This window comes from Protopterus annectens, chromosome 3.part0, assembly GCF_019279795.1.
Source record: "Protopterus annectens isolate FY-2018-M chromosome 3.part0, PAN1.0, whole genome shotgun sequence".
Lineage (NCBI taxonomy): Eukaryota > Metazoa > Chordata > Ceratodontiformes > Protopteridae > Protopterus > Protopterus annectens.
Genome location: NC_056731.1, coordinates 904786196 through 904806514, shown reverse-complemented (window position 1 = coordinate 904806514; position 20319 = coordinate 904786196). Strand labels below are relative to the sequence as shown.

The following is a 20319-nucleotide window of genomic DNA, read 5'->3' as shown; positions in this document are numbered from 1 at the left end:
TTTACTGATTTTGTATGGAAGGACCATATAGTGTAAGAAAGCAGCCAAATGTGTTGTGAAGATCCATGAAGTGTTAATTTTGCTCCCAGGGCTACTCATGAGAGCCAGCATTCCACTTTCTGCTTCATTGCACTTGTTTGTGAACTTCAAACTGGTTGCTTAATAAAGCTCTGTATTGGTCTTGTAACATATTTAGTATCATACTGCACCCCAAGTCTTGAACTTTAATTCTCAGCATTGCTATTGCTGACCGTGCAGCACACAGTCAAGAAGGTAAGAGGCAATGCATTTAATGTAGTGAATCTTTTGAGCCCTGCCAGGAATCTGCTATCTTCAGTCCTTAAATTCCTCTCCTGTCTATTCATCTGCATGAAAAGACTAAAGGAGTGAAATCTGGAAAAGAGCAAGTGTAGTTGCCCTATGAAGAATAGTGCAGACTGACCTTCCTGTTAGAGCTGTTACCTCATTACCTTGTATTTTTCCTGAAATACATTGGTCTGTTGACTCCCATCTCAAGCACAAACACACAAGCTTCTAATATTTGTCCTTATCCAGCATGGACATTTTCATTTTTTTAACACCTTTACTGAATTATCATTTAAGACGTAGGCAAACATACATGTATACAAAAGAAAGCAAACCATGTTAATATATTCCCAGTTGCAAACATTCCATCACATATATTCTTTTGTATAATTATCATTAATCCCCAAATATGTAAAGTGATCAATTCATGACTTCCCTTAAACCTCAATCCTCCTCCAAAGCATTCTGCATCTATTATTTCCACGGTTTTCATTTTTTTCTCTGTAATTTGCTCCTACCCTTTTCTAAAGATCCCACTTCAGTTCTTTTGTCTCTGTTATAATATTCAATACTTCAAATACAGATGATTTACCCTTTGATTTCCATTTTATAGTAATTACTTTTATGGCAGACACCAGAGTTAAACTTAACAAGGCCTTACTGTGTCTAGGCAATTCAGATCCCATATCCCAGCTCAAAAAATAATTTCCTTAGTTGCACCTATTTGCTCATCCAAAATTTCTGACAGAGTACTCTGCAGGGAATGTTTAAAGTCTGCCTTTTCATTACACTCCCAAAACATGTTCCCAATTATGTCTTTCTTCCCCATTATACTTCCAACATTTGACATTTACCTAAGCAAAATGATTTGGAATCTGCTTGGGACATAAAATACCTATGCAAACACTTCCAAGCAAAAGTCCTAAATCTTCTAGACTTGTTGCGTGATTGGGAGCCATACACATGTCCTCCCATTGTTTCTTATCCAGTCTCTCCCCCTAATTTTTCTAACCTCTACTGATTGATTCCTGTAATTATCATGCAATATTTCATATGCCCTATTAATTGTCCCGTTTTTAACAGCAGCTTCTGTTCTAGATTCACCTTAGAACTCTACCATAGCAAGTTTTTCACTTAGGGTTCCCATATCCCTTTCTGTTTGCCTATAGTCTGATATCAGTCCCTGATAGGGTAGGCAATCTGTAGCTTGCAGTCCAGACTTCTTCTTAGCTTCTTCCTATTCTGTTACCTTTTTCTCTGTAGTTATTTGCTCCCAGTACTGCATGGACATTTTATTAATCTTGGAATGCACTCTGAAGTAAGTAACATCTTCCTGCTTCCCAATTCACTGCTCAAGATTACGTTTTTGTATTGCTTATTAAACTGTTATGTCATTTCTGCATTATGTCTCTGTAGTCTTTCTCTTCCTTGCTTCCAAACTCATCTTCCAATCTACTTTTGCTTTTTTTACTGACTGTTTCATCTCTTACCCGGTCCCATTTCTACCATTCTTTGCTTAATCTAAACTTGTTCTGGCCATGGTTTGGTGTTCTTCTTACCGGCGTTACCATGACATTCTTGCTTAACCTTTACACATTATGGTTTAAAGTACACATTTTGTAATTAGCTGTTTTCTTATGCTGTAATAAACTGACCTACAGAATATTTTGCTTTGTTTTTGAATGCATTCAGCATTTTCTGAATCTTTTTGCAAAATGAATTTGCTACTGTGGTTCTGATGGCTTATCATACTAAATAAAAAAATAATTTATTATAGCATTTGCAAAGATGATGATCCAACTCATACACAAAATTTCAGCCATTTCACAACGTATTTGTTACTGCTCAAAGATACTGCTTTGATACCAGCTGTAAACACATGATCAGACCTGCAGCAGAGTAACTATAGCAGAAGTACCCCTACTGGGGTACCGTAAGGTTCTGTCCTTGGCCCCTTACTTTTCAATATATTCATCAACCACTTTCACCACTCCATCTCCAGTTCTACACAAATCCAGAATGCAGATGATTCAACAATCATCTGCTCAGCTAACACCCCTTCCAACCTTCTGCAGATAACCCAATCAGATTTCTCAAATACTGAAACCTGGATGCAAAACAACCACCTAGCCCTTAACACCATTACAATCAAATTAATGATTTTTACCCCAACTAAACACTCCCCCATTAATAAAAGCTTGTTCAAAATCATAAGCCAGAATAACACTCCCATTAAAATTGTCCCTCACACCAAAACTGCTCTGTGTCATTATTGACAAACATCTAAAATTCAATATCCACATCCAAACTGACATAAAAAAAATCCACCAAAAATTAGGACTCCTATATAGGCATAACCGTTATCTCACCCCCTCCACCAGAACGCCCATTGCCTTCACATACCTTCTCCCCTCCCTAATGTATGGCACTTATCTGTTCTCGAATCTTCAGTTCAGCCTTCAAACTAAATTAGAAGGCTGCTTCAATAAAATCTGCAAATTCACCACCAACTCTAGGAACTCATCCCATCACTGCATCTCCTTCCACTTACTGCAGTGGCTCAAGCTTTCCAACTATTTGAACCTCCTTAAACACACCACTGCCCCTAAGCTCATATTTAACCCATCCTCCTGTCCCTCTTTCTGTACCTCCTTAACCCCCTATATTCCTAATCACTCACTTAGGTGAAAAAAATCAGAACCTGCTCAAAATCTACAATCCTTTACAGCCACCTGGACACACTATGCTATCCTGCTCCTTAGCTAAACTATGGAACTCTCTTCCTCCCTCCCTTAGAAATACTCATAACCACTCTAACTTTAAATCCCACCTCCATTCCAACCTATGTTCAAAGTGGGAATGCCCTTGCTCCTTCCCCACATAGGACCCTCCTATATAAAAACCCACCTTCTAACTCTATGCATCATTTCTGCACTCACACCATTTGCCCTCCTACTCCTCCCTCCAGATTTTGTTAATAGTTTATTTCCAACAATTTCTCATTGTCCGTTGTAATTCACTGTTAATGACCTTTAGACTGTACTGTTGCTAGATTTTTACTACTGTTATTGTGGAATGTAAAATTTCAATTGTTCATAGGTAGGTACTAGGCTATTGGCCCTAGGGCCTATATAAGCCTAGCCAAAAGGTATCTTGGCTTTCGCCACCCAAGAAAATTATTTTCCTGTGCCACTGTCGAACAGAGCCACAGAAATGATCCCCGGGGTGAATTTCCTATCTCCCATCCAATCATCGTGATTTTTCTTGGAGTGCTAATGAGGAGCTTTGTTTGATGTAGATAGGTAGTTTGTTCCAGAGTATGGGAAGTCTCTGGGACAGGAATCTATCCCTCCAGCATGTTCTGTTTATTGTGGTGACAAGGTTTAGGTCCCTAGAGCGTGTAGCTCCTAGGGATTGGAATTTCTTTAAGTGGAGCATGTCTAAAAGCTCTGGGTTTGACATAGCTTTGTGTGTTAGGCAGAGATCACCTTTGAGTTGGCAGTATGCGATGGAGTAAAGCTGCAGTTTTTTGAGACAGTGTGCTAGGGCATCTGTTTGAGGCTGGTAATCCTCTTTGTGAGGTATTTCTGTGGCCTTTCCAGTTGTTGCAGATGTCTTGTGAGGTACGTACCAAAAAGGGCATTGTACTCTATAATGGGTCTAATGAGTGACGAGTAGAGGGAAACAATGACCTCTTTTTTCCTGGATGAGAAACCTTTTGTGATGAGGTGTGCCACATAGAAGGATTTCTTGACTGCTGTGGCAATGTGATTATCAAAGGAGAGACTACTGTCCACCTGTGTCCCAAGGTCTCTTATCACACTTTCAGTGTTAAGTAGACTACCGCCTATGTGGTAGTTCATGGGTACAGAGTTTTTACCAAAAGGGATGACAATGCACTTTTTGGCATTGAGCTTGAGGCCATGGCTTTGACAATAGGCATCTGTCTCAGCGAGGCCCTTTTTTAGGATGTCCACATCTTTTGGAGTTTTGATTATGGCTCCTAGTTTGCAATCATCTGCGAACTTCATTAGCCAAAGACCTTCTGTGTTAGTCTGTACTTCAGAGAAGTAGATACCAAACAGGACAGGACCCAGGATTGAACCCTGTGGTACTCCACTTGTCACTGGTCTGAAGTTGGATTTGGAATCTGCTACTTTCACAGTGTGGGTTCTGTCAGTGAGCCAGTTGGCAACCCATCTTGTGACATAGGGATTTATACCTAGTTTAGTGAGTTTATCTATAATTCAGGAGTGGGGGGATGGTGTTGAAAGCCTTGCCGAGATCTAGATAGGCTGTGTGAACCATCTTACCCTCATCTACAGCTTTGGTGTCTGCTTCAAAGAAGTCTGTCAGGTTTAGGAGACATGATCAGCCTTTTTCAAACCCGAACTGGGTGGGGTCCTGAGTTTGGAGATTACCAGTGTCATTGTTTATAAGTTCCATGATGATACGTTCCATAGCCTTGCAGACCAGGCTCGTTGGGCTAATGGGGTGGTAGTTTCCAGGGTCCGTGGTGGCTACCCCTTTGTGGAGTGGGATAAACATCGCTGTGTGCCATTCAGTGGGCACATAGCCTGAGGTGAGGCTATGATTGAACATGGTACTTAGGTAGGGTGCCAGTTTGTTCTGTAGTTCATGTAGAACACAGCCTCTGATGTTGTCAGGTCCCATGGATGCTGTGTTCTTGGCTTTGGATAGTGTGTTTTTACCTGTGCAGCCGTGATTACAAGAACTTTGCATTCTTCTGGTATAGAAATGGGCTCTTTAGGGGATGACAGGGGGGGTAAATTTAGCACTGAACCTATCTGACAGGATGTTGGCAGTATCAGTTGGCTCTGTATATTTAGTGCCATTGTGCAATTCACTGTTAATGACTCTGACTGTACAGTTGCTAGATTTTTTATTATTATTGTAGCATGTAGAATTTTTTTTTTTTTACTGTAGAATGCTTCATAAAGCTGTACGACTTCTTTGCTTTGTATGTGTATATGCTAATATGTCTTTGTTACTGGAGCTTTTCTTCCCTGGCCTGCACTGAAATTGGGCTCTTTTTAGGCCCAGTGGACTTCCCCAGTCATCAAACTGAAATAAATAAATAAATAAAATAGTGCCTATATGTGGAGAGAAACAACATTTAACTGCAGTCAGGCTTCCATCTGGTAACCTGAAGGATAGTAACAGCAACAGAGGGAAAATGTTGATTTTCTCCATACTAACAATGAGCAGTCTGCCATACTAAATGGCAGGCATGACACTGGGGTTGGGAGTGTCTGTGTAGATTGGTATCGACCATTTCACAGTCATAAGATTGATTGACCAGTTGGTATACATAGTGTGGAATCAGAGCTGGTGCACATCAGTTGCTTGCAGCATGCTTTGTCAAAGCAAATGGGTTAAGTATACCATCGTAGTCCACTTTTACTGGGCATGCCTATACCAAAGAGAGAAGCAGTAAATGAGTCCTGCCCATAAGTATTCTTCAGCAGGCAAGAGATGGGGAGTGTACTACCAACTTCCCACCAATTGGTGCAGGAAAGCACACCTACAGGTACTCTTAGCACCTTTCCTGTGGGTTAAATCACATTTGCCTGCATTCATGCCTGCAGAACTGCTGTTAGTATGTATGCATCTGTGCACTTAACAGGTTACTGATATGCATTATGAAGTGTAACCAGTACAAACACTGCATTTGGTACTCCCTGAGCCAGAATGTCCCTTGTACCATCTTTATTTTGGCAAGACTGCCAGTGGTAGAGTACCACAGCTTCTTGATTGCCACATATTCACTTTGTTCTTTCTGTGACATCGAGTTCCTTGCCAAGGCAAATTTAACACACTGAGTATATGCAGGAGAATTAAGTTAGCACCATTTGTCTGGCAAACAAGGAACACCTTTTTTATAAAGAGAAAAGAGATACCAGTGACCTTCAAGGAGGCTGTGCTTTGCTTCTTGGTCCTGCCCAGCTGGATTCATTCTGTCATACATGACAATTTTTTACAACATGTTCTTCCATTGGAGCTCTGGCATGTAGAAGCACCCTAGTAGCAGCAGGAAGAACGTTTGCATTTACTTCAGACTTCACCTTGAAAAAGGCATGCCCCATGCCAAACCCCTTCTTTCTAGTTGGCATAGTAAGCAAGTTGTTCTTCTAGCTGATTTTAACCCTTTAGGTTGCTTTTACTCTTTCTGTAGTACAAGGGGCTGTCTTGTGAAACATTATTATGATATTTCCTTTATTAAAGATGCAACTTACTAACTTTTGCAAATACATATTCTTTTGGCATTCCTGATCCCAATCCCCAAAGATTGATTTTGGAGGTGTGAGACACTGAACAGTCTGATGACCTGCTGTCCTCCCTCAATGAGGAGCAGAGATTGTCATGTGCCCCCCTTCCCCAATTAACCTGGCAGTTTCCAAGAATATTTAGAGGTGCTAACAAGTTAAAGTCCCAGTTGTTCCTATGTGTGTGATTAGCCCCAGTTCTTCCACACTATGCTAAGCCCAATTTTCCCCTTTTGGGAGAAAGTAAAATTTGGGCTGTTTGGGGTTATAATGATAAGAATTTGTCAAGTGAAAGTCTGAGCGGGATTCATCAGAGAATGTGACCTCCCCAGTAATAAAATATTATATTGATATACTTTTGTTTATTCTTCTAGTAGGGTAATTATTCTGAAACATTTCTCTTTCCTACATATAGACTGTTTTTTGTTTTTTTAAAGACTTGGTTAAGTGGTATTTGAAACTTTATGCCTGTGGCATTTGCTTACCAAAAGCAGTTTTTCTTCTTGCTGATTAATAACTAGAGTAATATGCTGAAACCAACAAATTCTGGTTGCATGTTACAGACTTGTTCTTTAAGTTAATGTTTTTTGCCCTTTTATGAAGAACTTTACTGATCAGGGCACGGAAATGAATAATGTGGCTCCATCCAGATGCTTCTTCATGGCCTACTAATGAGAACATGCTGTTGTTTCCCCATCAATTGTTGATGATGTTTCTTAAACAAGAATATAAATGACTGGAAGAATCCTGCGTTGTGATCTTTAATTTTTTTTTCGTCTTCACCGTCGGCTACTCAACAGACACACATGAGTTTCTCATTTTCTCAGAAGCAGTGATGCACTCTGCATGTGACCACTGGAAATGTCAACATTACAGTCAGTGAGTAAAATAAACAGCTATGCAGGGGTTGTTAGGAATAGCCTGGTTTCCTACACTTTTGTTTTTAAATTCCTCCATTTGTAGGAAGATTACTTTATAAACTGACTGTCATTTCTAAGGTAACTGAACATAATGGTATAACTATTAAGCAAACTTTTCTTTTCCTTTTTCAGTTTTGATTCTGATACATAAATGATGCAGTATTTTCCATTTTCTTAGTCTGCTTTCCAACTCGTTTCTTACAGTTGACCAGACATAGGTTATATGAATGGTGTTATTTCCTAATTTTGTTGTACTGCTTATATATAAAAAAAACAGGTAAATGGCTTCTAGATACACTGTTATTGCTTATTAATTGTATGTATTTTTTTATTTTTTTAATTATAATGCTTTTCAGGGCTGGGTATAACCAGTAGGAGCCCTTCCCTGTCACAAACATGATTTATTCTGGTTTTACCTTGCTGGCTGGACTTGGAAATATAACCCTGACAGACTTAGATCTACCATTGTCTCTTTTTGACAGTTATGTTATCATTCTAGGGTCTGCCTCAGGCTAAAACAATCAGGATGTGATTGTATATTCTGTAATCTTCCTCTGTCCAAGCCTGTTCATCTGTGTTGGTTGTTCAGAGACAGAGTATAGGTTAGTATTCTTAATGTAGGATGTCTGATGTCTTTGCTACCTGTTAGTGGTGTTGGTAGCAAAACTCTCTGCCTGCAGTCTTCACTAAAAGATGACATCACCCTTTTGTATTGTTCCTGCCACCCAGGGAGCAGAGAGCAGCTGTGGGATGCTAAGAACATCCCCTTAAACCTAGGGCTATTCCCAGACTGGGTCCATAAATGTGACACCTTTTTTGTGTGCCAGTAAGACCGGTTTATTGTTTGTCTAAACAGCTATAGGGTGTGGGTGCAGTTCCATTTCTGCCTTGTTACTCCACAGTTCGCTAAGGTTACAGAAATAGTGATGTTCAGCCATTTTACTGTATTTCTACTCATGTAATAGACATACTGCTTTGTTACTCTTGATCCATCCATCCACAACCCCCTTTTCCCATTTTTTCACATGGGGTCGGGGTTTCACTTCAGCATTGACAATCATCTAGAACCAAGGTTTATCACACTCGCGTACACACACACTCCTCTCCCATGGCCAATTTAGAGTGTCCAATCCACCTACTGCATTGTCTTTGGAATGTGGGAAGAAACCAGGGCACCCAGAGGAAACCCACGCAAACACATGAAGGACATGCAGACTCCACACAGAAAGCATTCTATCTTAGAATTGAAGTGGAGGCTATCTTGCTGTGAAGTGACAACACTGTCTGCTGCGCCACTGTAGACAGCTTTCACCCTGTAGATATCGTAGTGTAAAAGGCACACTGCTTTCTCCCTCTTGTTGTAGGGTTGCCACCTGTCCCACTTTGCGAGGGACAGTCCCTCTTTGGGCAGTTTGGGCAGTTGTGTCCTGCAAAAAAATTGAAAAAATGGAAAATGTCCTGAGATTTAAGGACTAAAACATTTCCTATATTTTATGTAATAGATGCATAAAACAGTTATTCTGTATCTGAAACACCTAAATGTTATACAAAATACACAATAAACAACTGAAATGCTACAAGAATAATCTTTTATTTGGGCAAAAAAGTAAAGTTCTGTCTTTTGTATTGGCCGTGGGTATGTTTTGCACTGCAAAATCTGACGTTTGTATCAAAAATGTCCCACTTTGGGCATTTGAAAAGGTGGCAACCCTATCTTGATGTCTCTGATTAAGAGTCGCATTTCTTTCTCCTTTTGATATTTCACTTTCACTTAGAGTATTTATATGTTCTTCTTATATGCAGTACTGCCTGGTAGGCTTTGTACCAAATTTTCTGTAAAGCAGTTTGTTGTACGCTTACATGTGGTGTAATGTTTGAGATTATCTGTATCTGAATTACTGTCATTTCTTTGACTGAATAATACTAATTTTTTCTGTACTTCTGTTACTATGCATTTGAACCTGAGTCGTAGCTGAAAAGGACCAGTCCACCCAGCTGGTCAACAAACTAAAATAAACAAGTGCTTGCTACTGAGTTCACCATCTCAAAGATTCATCTTCTTACATCAGTTCTGAGCACTGTGATGTTGAAATATTTTGGTGAATGAATGAACGAGTTCTCATTTCTTGAAGATGGTATTCGTGATAATGTCAGTCTAAGCAACTACTAAGTTTACTTAGTTTTGACAAAATATCGTTTGTTCTGTGCTTTATTTATTGTCATACCATGAGTGTTCATTTTTGGCTTCTCATTGTTTCTTGGGGAAAATACATAAACATGGATCTCAAGTTAAATACATCATCTCCCAGATACACTGCCAACACCACTGTGCTGTATTTATGTACTGTAATATGAAATGGACTCAGCTGTTACAGGGAAATTAAACTTTCTGCACTTTGTTGTGTTCTATTCCCATAACATTCTAGGCAGGATTCACGAAGGCTTGCATGGAGTCTAAGAGTAGTGTAAGACTCCATGCAGCCTTCGCGATCCAGGAACAGCCCTAAAGTCCATGTAAGAGACCATCTAAAACGTCTCTTACACGGAGTGGGCGTGGATATGCTAATCACCTCACTTGCAGCCCAAAGGCATGCAAATGAGGTAGATTAGCGATCCACGAAGCCCAAAGCAGCCCGTGTAAGAGCCGTTTTAGCTGCAGAAATGTACTCAGTTGACAACTGAGTACATTTCTGCAAAAACCACAACGGAGCCATGTCAGCTTCAAATAAAGGGTGCATATGTGTCAGGCAGCATGACAATGGCCAAATATGTGGTCATTGGCAAGGTACCCCGATGCAAACAGGCTGTGCTGTATAAAACATAAAAATGAAGGTTATAAACCCACAAATGTGGGTTTTATGCAATACATGGATTTACAATGCAGGGACCAGCAGACCAAAAACAACATGGCCACCGTTTAGTGTTGCTAAGGAGGGAAGCTGAGTCTAAGACATGTAACTAAGCATTAGTAGGCAATCTGATGTAAATGAGTGTTAGGATACTGAATTCCACTGTCACATAGCAAATGAGCACATTCTGAGTATTGTAAGAGATACATAAGGGGGAGGAATAGAGTAGGAGATAGGTGACATCACAGGGGGGAATGGTAGAAAGAATGCAGTTCATTGGAGGTCAGTGTTACATGACAGATGTCAGACACATATCATGGAAAGAGGAGTGCCACAACATAAGCATGGGAAAGTCAAGAAATTGAAGGTGTACACTGTTGCTTACACCAAAGTTTCTTGCTGGGTGCATCGACGTGAGCGCCATGAAGCGCGAGTAGGGCAGTGTGCGCACGTGTAAGGCAGACTGAGCATGTGGGAGCCTGTTGGCAGACTTGTAACACTGTTTGCGCTGGTGTGCGTGCGTTTTAACCCGAATAAGCAGATTCTGAACTGTGTAAGCATGTGTGCGCGCATGTAAGCCACTGTGAGCGTGTTTCTGCTAGTATGCACATTGTTCCCTCCAGAGGAAACAGAAAGGAAAAAGGAAGCAACAGAATTATTAGGAAGCTAGCAGGGAATACTGCTGGAGCTAGCAGGTGAAAACAATTAGAAGCAGGCAATTACACAGGCAGAATAGTAACTCAGCCCAGCACTTAAAACTTTGCAAACAGCAGTGCAAGATGTTTCTCTCAAGAGACACTGCAAGACAGGAGTAAGCTATTAGAAGTGAAAACTGAAAAAGCTGAACTCAGAGCAGAAATGCTAGGGGCTGCCATAGCTGTCATAAGAAGACATAGGCTACTTGCTGAGGGTGGTGACAATGCAGATGGTGCTAGACAACCCACAGTAAGGAGACGGAGAAGAGTGTACAGGCCCAGGGTCACCTACCACGGGTTACATGAGCTGGAGATAGTAGAGCGCTATAGAGTGGACAGAGACCTCCTGCAGCAAATTGTCGAGCTGTGCAGGCCACGCCTCACACACAGAACCAACAGAGGGGAACCCATCCCAGTGAAAACCAAGGTATGTGTTGGCATAAGAATACTAGCAACAGGTACCTTCCAGAGGCCAACTGGTGATATGATGGGGATATCACAGGCATCAGCCTCCAGGGTACTGTACCAGTTCCTGGATGCCATGTCAGCACATGTCGGTGATCATGTATATTTCCCCAATGCCCGTGAGGTATTGGCCAGCAATATGCGTCTCTTCTAGCAAATAGCGGAATACCCTGAGGTAGTGGGTGCAATAGACTGCACGCACATACGCATCAAAGCACCAGCCGGTGAGCGGGGTAGGGCCTACATTAACCGCAAGGGCTTCCCCTCCATCAACTGCCAGGTCGTGTGTGATGCCCAGGGCATAATAATGAATGTGTGTGCTGGCTGCCCTGGGAGCTACCATGATTCCCATATCTGGCATTTGACGCAGCTGTAAAGAAATAAAGTCCAAACCACCACACTGGTAATAAAATCAATTCTTTTTACTTCCAACCACAACAGATGAGCGCTTTCGTCTAATAGATAGACTTCATCAGATGAAAGCACTGATATCATGATACACTTATATATAAAATCACAAACAATTAAGAATCCATTAATTATAATTTAAAGGCATACAGGTTCAAAAACCTGATATCCAATTTTAAAAAAAACTTTCCAACTTTCAAGACTTTTCTTGAAAGTTGGGAAGTCTTTTTTAAAATTGGATATCAGGTTTTTGAACCTGTATGCCTTTAAATTATAATTAATGGATTCTCAATTGTTTGTGATTTTATATATAAGTGTATCATGATATCAATGCTTTCATCTGATGAAGTCTATCTATTAGACGAAAGCACTTATCTGTTGTGGTTGGAAGTAAAAAGAATTGATTTTATTACCAGTGTGGTGGTTTGGACTTTATTTCTTTACTACTTGGTTTGGTATCAGTTCCATTTGACGCAGCTGTACCAGACATTTGCCAATGGGGACATCCCACATGGACACCTAGTGGGGGATGCATGTTATGCACTGGAGCTGTGGCTGATGACACCCATCAGAAACGCACACACACCTGAACAGGAACGCCATAATGAGGCACGCGCAAAAACACGTAATGTAATAGAACGTGTGCTTGGGCTGCTCAAGTCATGGTTCCAGTGTCTGGACACATCTGGTGGAGCCTTGCAGTACTCACCAACTACATGTACCCAAATTGTCATGGTATGTGCTATGCTACATAATATGATCTTGCGAAAACAGCTGCAGCAGGACCAGCATAGGGCCGGGCCAAACAGCCCCCCACCATTGCCAAGGCCATCACAGGCAGAGTGTGACTCGGAGGAGGAACAACCTCAGCCTGCCCCAGTAGGCAGAAGGAGGCGTGCCCAATATGCCCTGGCCTTGGCAAAGAGGCAACGCATAGCACATACACTGGCTCAGTAGGAACCCTGGGAATGATACCCCTCTCTGACTCACTCATATAATAACATGGATGCCTAAAATGACATAACCTGCTCTTAAACATGTACAGGAAATGAAATAGGTGCATCCAACAGAGGCAGCCCTGCAGCACCACCTGAGCCATGAATGCAATGTGTTAAGTAATGTAACACCATGTAGTATATGCACACTTGAGGACCCTGACTAACATCCTACCCTCACCAAGCATGATGCCACAATATGACGATGGGATGATCAATTGCAATAATTGGCTGAAGTATTGCAGTTAGTCAAAGGGGATCCAATGTGTGCCAGCCTGGAATGACATGCTGAGCATGACATGATGCTTCACCTGCTAGGGGTGGCATGCACCTATCAGTCCAGGCCTTATGGATACTGGCAAAGGCTGTCGTTACCCACTGTGTGCCCTGAATAGGTAAGGCTCAAAACACAAACCCACCTCCATAGGTATCACAAGGGATAAGAACCTAGATGTAATGCTACCCAATGCCAGAAGTCTAAACAGCAAGATGCATGCAGTGTAAACTCACCCAGTATGGAGAATGTTGATATCTGTCCTGTAACAGAAAACTGGGTCAAGGCTCACAACAGCACCCTAACACTACCAGGTTACACCTCATACTGTGCTGCACAGCCTCAAAACATGGAACAAGCTACAAAAGGAGGGTGACTAGCAATAATTGTCAAGGATAACCACACCCCCATGTTGGTACCACAACAAGAAGCAGCATGGACTAGCCATGGTGAAGTAACAGTGGCTAAAACTGCTTCCCAGTTTATAGCCTGCTACAGACTACCATCCTAACATGAGGAACTGCACCTGGCCTATGTTGGAATACATGAATATATCAAGCCCCCCAAACCACATTATATTGGTTGACTGAAAATACCCAGACATAGACTGGGAGCATTATACTAGCTCCAACACTGTAGGAGAAAAGTTCCTAGAATCCATAAACCAAAATGCCCAGGAACAACGTACCACTCCCACAAGAGGGGAAAGCATACTGGATGGTGATAATCAGCAACATGGGTACTGGATGGCAAGATGAGAAGTGTATCCCTCACTGGTAAGACCAGACCATAGAGTAATCACACTGGATATACACATCCTGACCACAGTCCCTGGCCAGAAAACCACAGTGAAAAACGTGTAAAGCAAAAGTTGCACTACTCCAAACTGATGTGGAATCCATTAAAGGCCCTGTGCAGATGCAAAATATGGGCCACACCTCAGAACCTGTTATACAGGCATTCCATGAACACAGCCAGGAATGCTTGGATTATGCAATCCCAAATAACAGCAAGACACAATGCCATACACGCAGGCATCTGGCATGCTGGACTCCAGCCATTACCAAACCATGCAAGAGAATGAGGAAGCTACTACATGACAGAGCAAACATAAAAAGCGAAGTAATCACTGAACAGTAGTATGGCAATAAAATATGTCCACACATACAATCCACTAAGGCCAGCTACAACAAGTTGAATCTGTGAATCCTGAGGCAATGTTACACCTGCCCCAAGTACACAGACAACCCTCAACTCCCCCCAAGAAATACAAATATATTTGAGAGATGCAACCATTTATCCAAACCGGAGGCTAAGCTCCCTCAACTCAGTACTGTCAAAACTAGTCAGGAGGAGAAGGTAACCACACACACCACAAACCCAGTCCCACATAGACCTATCACAACTGCAAACCAAAGACATAAACACAGAAAAACATTCCCGGAGGCCCTAATTACATAACACAGCACACCAACAGAGGCCTCCAAAGCAGACCCCCAAGCAACCACAACCTACAAACATAGCACATGCAACACATAGTACACAAAGCTGGTGTGCCAAACAGTCACAGGCCAGAAGGAGAAACAACATGCCTGATACAGTTGTAATAGGTGACTCCATAGTCAGACACACTGCTGTCCCGCTCACCAGACTGAACAAGGGAAAGGGTACAGTAAGCTGCCTGTAGGCTGCTACAATACGCCACATAACACAAGTACGCAGGTCACCCCAAAGCAAGTAGAAATATGATGCAGTCATTGTCCATGCTGGCGTGAATGACCTGAGATGTACCTCCCTGGACTACATGAAAAGAGACATAGATGAGCTCTCCAGTATGTACTCCAGGCCGGTATGACACTGACCGTTTGCAGCATCCTACCCTCACCAAGAATGAAGCCACAGTACAAACACAGAATGATCAGCTTTAACAAGTGGCACAATTACTGCTGTCATTCCAAGAGGATCTAATGTCTGTCTGCTTGGGATGTCATGCTTGACAAGCCATGCTGCTGTTCCAGGGATGGCTTGCACCTGTTACCCCTGGGCGTCTGGATATTGGATAAGGCTTTTGCCACCTCCATAGAGCCTTACGTAGGCAAGGCTGAAAAGACTAACCCACCACCCTAGAAAACATAAGTGGTAAGAAACATAAGGGTAATGCTGACCAACGCCAGACGTGTAAACCGCAATATGCATGTTCCTGAGGCCCTCCCCAGTATGGAGAACATTGATGTCTGTGCAGTGACAGAAACCTGCTGCAAGCCTCCTGACAGCACACCAGCACTACCAGGTTATACCTCATATCATGCGTTATGGCCCGAAAACCTTTACCAAAACATAAAAGGAGGGGGAGTATCCATATTCAGCACAGACACCCATACGTCCAGGTAACTGACAATGCACGAAGCATCGGAGACCACCCATGTGCACCTAACCATAGGCAAAACTGCTCTACAGTCTGTAGCATGCTACAGACCACACTCTCACACACAGGAACACCACCCAGCCGTCCTGAAGACACTGGACAGTATGAATGTCCCACCAAATACCAAACAAGGTACTCACAAATTACCACATAGGTGGTAAACCATTATGTATGGAAGGAGTAATCAGGGACCTAAGGACACAAGTGGACAGTAACCTGTTATGTGACACTCACATTGCCAATCTGGCTAGGAAGACTGTCTATATTGGACACCGTATCATGAAATGATTCACATCTATGTCAACAGAGGTCATTGTGCCCCTGTACTGTTCTCTTATCAGACCCATAATCTAGTACAATGCCTCATTTGGGATGTACCTTACCTGACACCTGCAGCAGTTAGAAAGACCTCAAAGGTACCTCACCAAGAGGATAAAGGGTCTCAAATATATGTCATATGCTGCCTGGCTGTAGACACCTCAGCTGAATGCAGTCACATACTGCCTACACAGAGGCATTGTATGCCTGTTGTACAAGGCCATGTCCAACACAGGAGTAATGGACATGCTCCACCCCAGAAAACCCAAAGCCATCGGAGCTGTGAGAGTGAGAGATGTCATCCTCAACACATAATGAAAGAGGATGTGCTGGAGGGACAGATACATAACCCAGAGGCTCCCTACACCCTGGAACAGAATCCCACTCCATGTTAGGCAGAGCCCCTCACTGACACTCTTCAACAGGAATCTTGCCAAGTGGATAGATGATCGTAGCTGTACACTGGGGGTCTTCACTGTGTCACGTCCAGACAGAGGCACAGTAAAGTAAATCATAAATGGCCATAATATTCACATAGCAAGGGGTGGCGAAAGCCACACACACTCTGGCTAGGCTTATAAATGCCCTAGGGTGGATAGCCTAGTATGAACCTATGAAGATACAAATTGTACAAGACACTAAGGATAATCACAAGGCTTTCTCAGCTGATGGTAGGAACCTTGTTGGGAATTCACTGATATGCTCTGAATCACTCAAATATTACAAACAACATACCAAACACACACACATATTGCCAACATACAACCTGACAGGTGCAGTGCAACCCCCCCCCCCCAGAATGCAAAATATCTATCCCAGCAGACTGCTGGCCCCCTGACATTGCAGATGCTGAGGTAACAGCCAGCATCTACAAAGCAAAACACACAGCAGCAATAGTATGAGATGGTGTCCTGGGCTGAGTCCAACATGGACTCCAAGAAGAATGGAATGCCAAATCACACTACTGCTCAATCTCAGCCTTACCACAGGATATGTACCCAAAGAGCAGTGTACAACAACAGTGGTCCTTCCCAACAAAGGTGTTGCTTGAATGGATACTGCAAACTACCACCCCAGAATCCTGACAAGCTTGGTCTGCACAGCCATGGAAAGGATCAGCATGTACCGCAGACATAAAGATATTGGGGACCTACTGACACCAGACCCTACCCAGTGTGGCTTTCTTAAGTGCAGATGCTGCCCCTTAAACATGTTTGACTCATTTGAAACAGTCATTAAGGTCATTGATGAGGGCAATGTGGTCCACACAGCATAGCTGGACCTTGCAAAGGCTTCCATACAATACCCCGCGTGTTCATTATAGATAGGCTCACCAGCTTAAATATAAACCCATATGTCAGTAGAGGGGTTGCAAACCAGACCAAGGACAGAACTGACATGGTCAGACATGCTGCAGCCATGTCTGACTACAAACCAGATATAACTGACATCCCACAAGGCTTGGTCCTGGGACCTCCCTCGTTTGGTATATATGTCCATTAGATACAGGCCAACATGGAAGGACTGTGTCTGAACATGTTTGCAGAGGACTACAAACTGGCCACCATATCTGACCCTCCAGCTGACATAAGCATCCCACAAAAGGGCCACATAGAAACAGACAACTGGTGCCATAGCCATGTCAGCAAGCTAATTGCAGAAAAGTGTATAGTCATCCCCTGTGGATATACCAAGTTGTCTCCGGTTCCACCAATAAGCGCTATGAGCCCCAGTAATCACCACGATGAAAACTTCACAAACGGTTTAATAAATCCACATAACGCCAAATAATCCACAAGATTTTACAGACAAAAACGACATCTACATGCTGAAGTGTACGTGAATAAAATTATTCAAGTACTAAGCAAACACATGACATAACAGTATATACGTAGCACCGGTAATAACAAACAAAAAGGACGCCAAAAATTGATAGTTTAGCGCTTTCAACCAGAAAAACTGGTCTTCTTCATAACTAAAACTGAGTACTGAAAACTCAGTTTAAATAAATTCATTGGCGCCAAAACAGTATTTACTCTTTAAAGGTGCAGTGTTGTCAATAAAATCCGTTACTATATCCCACAACTGTATAAAAACATTCTTCCTGCATATTAAATGAACAAATCATTCTATCCTATGGAATATATATCAAATTAAAAATACACAGTATAAATAATTGCCGAAAGTTACTGAGAAACCTGGATCTACGAGTAGTGCGTATACTTTCGCTGTCCATAAATTGTAAAGCAACCTTGCGTGATTCCTAAAAACGTACATCCTAATAAATAAATATGACAACTGATTGTGGATTCTATAACAAATAAGATGATGAAATAAATGTACGATGTTATTGTCATTATTATCCCGAAACTCTTTCCAATACTATACTAATCATAGCTCCTAAAACAGAGTGAGTTTACTAATAGAACATTCAATATTGACATCAAAGTCAACATCACATTATATTATAAATATGTAAAATTTAATAAAAAATATTTAAAAATATGAAATATGAAAATATGTAAACATCTTGAGTTCTTGGATATGAATTAATTAATAGTTATTCAGTAGTAAGACATGTACATATACCCTCTGCCAGCACACAACTGTGTAAATAGTATAATACTAGACATATATTATACAAAATATATCATAACACTATATTAAAAAATTCTAAACATGTAATAATAATAATAAAAATGTTAGTTAATTTTGTATTTGATAGATGTTGTATGCCTACTATATAAATATATAAATAAATAAGTAATATCTTAAATAGTATTAAAAGATAGTTATTATTAATAAAAATCAATATACAATAGTTATAAAAATTTTATGTAATATTACAAAAAAGATATTTTAAAAAGTATGTACTAACAATTGTTGTGAATTCTGTAAAAGAGTTGTGAATTCTGTACAAAAAGTAGTTTGAGAAAGAGATATAATTGAATGCTAATATCTACTGATGTACTGAAAATGTATTTCGAATTAATGTAACTTGATGGGTGTGGAGATGTGACATACAATAACACGTTCATAAATACTAAATAATGATAACATATTTTGTCTAAAACAACAAAGATTTTATAGATATGCTATCATTTAACCCAGGTGGACTGGTGGCATCCAAATAAATTTGCCACCATGTTTCTCTAAATGCTAGTAATCCCCTGAAGTCACCTCCCCTGGGGTCATTAGGGACAACCTCCAAGATTACAAATTTAAATGTGTGTTGTTCTCCTAATGATTCAACATGTCTGTATAATGCATTAGTTGTATCCCTAGTCCTAATGCTGTATATGTGATTATAAATCCGTTTTTTCAGACTACGTTCTGTTCTGCGGACATAATATGCCGTGCAGATATCACACTTGGCTAAATAGATAACATATTTCGTGTTACAATTACCATCTTTGCAAACAATTAGACTTTTATGTCCATTTTGTAATAGAATTTTTTCATCACAACACATATATTTACAATAATTGCAGAATCCACATTTTCTGCTAACTGTATTCTTGAATATATTCGTATTATCACCTTTATGATGTTCCAATAGTTTTTTCAAATTTTGTCCCATCCTGTATACAAATTTTGGTTTGGTACCCAGTATTTTAACCAAACTCTGGTCACTACTGATCAGATACCAAAATTTATAAATGATTTTCTTAATGTTCTCAGCCCCGATATTAAATGGCACAATACATGCTCTTTGAAATGGGGGACTCACCCCTTCTTTGTTAAGTATGGGATTGTTTTGAATATCACCCGAACCTAATAAAGGTTTGTATTTTGTACCCCAATGGTCCATTATATAAGACACTATCTCATCCATCATGTGTATGGGATACCCTCTTTGAGTAAAAAATTCCTTGATATGTAAGAGTTCTTTTTTCATATCTTCGAACTCTGATACCATTCTAGCTGCTCGAATACATTGGCCTTTGAAAACATTGTATTTGACTTTAGGAGGATGACAACTGGTGAAGTCTAAATAATTGTTAGAGAATGTGGATTTCCTATAAATTGTAGAACTCACTTTCCCTTCTTCGTGTGTTATGTAGGTGTCGAGATAAGGCAAGACTTTTGTGTCTATAGAGTGTGTGAATTTCAAATAATTGCTACTATTGTTTATAAATTCAATAAAATTTAATAATTCTTCTTCACTTTCTTGCCATAAAATGTATATATCATCAAGAAACCTTGAATAATATTTAACATTTGTAAAATATTGACACTTAAATACCACTTCATCCTCCCAATTTAGCATAACTAGATTGGCATAAATGGGGGCACATGCTGCCCCCATTGCGACGCCTCTAATTTGTCTAAATAACTCACATTCAAAATAGATGAAATTATTTTCTAAAATTAGAG

General features: G+C 40.9%; 1 protein-coding gene across 1 annotated transcript in view; it reads left to right on the top strand.

Moving 5' to 3' along the window:
* Window positions 1-20319, top strand: part of SPIDR (scaffold protein involved in DNA repair) — a 1727376-nt gene that overhangs the window by 1358934 nt on the left and 348123 nt on the right. The gene's annotated exons all lie outside the window — the stretch shown is intronic.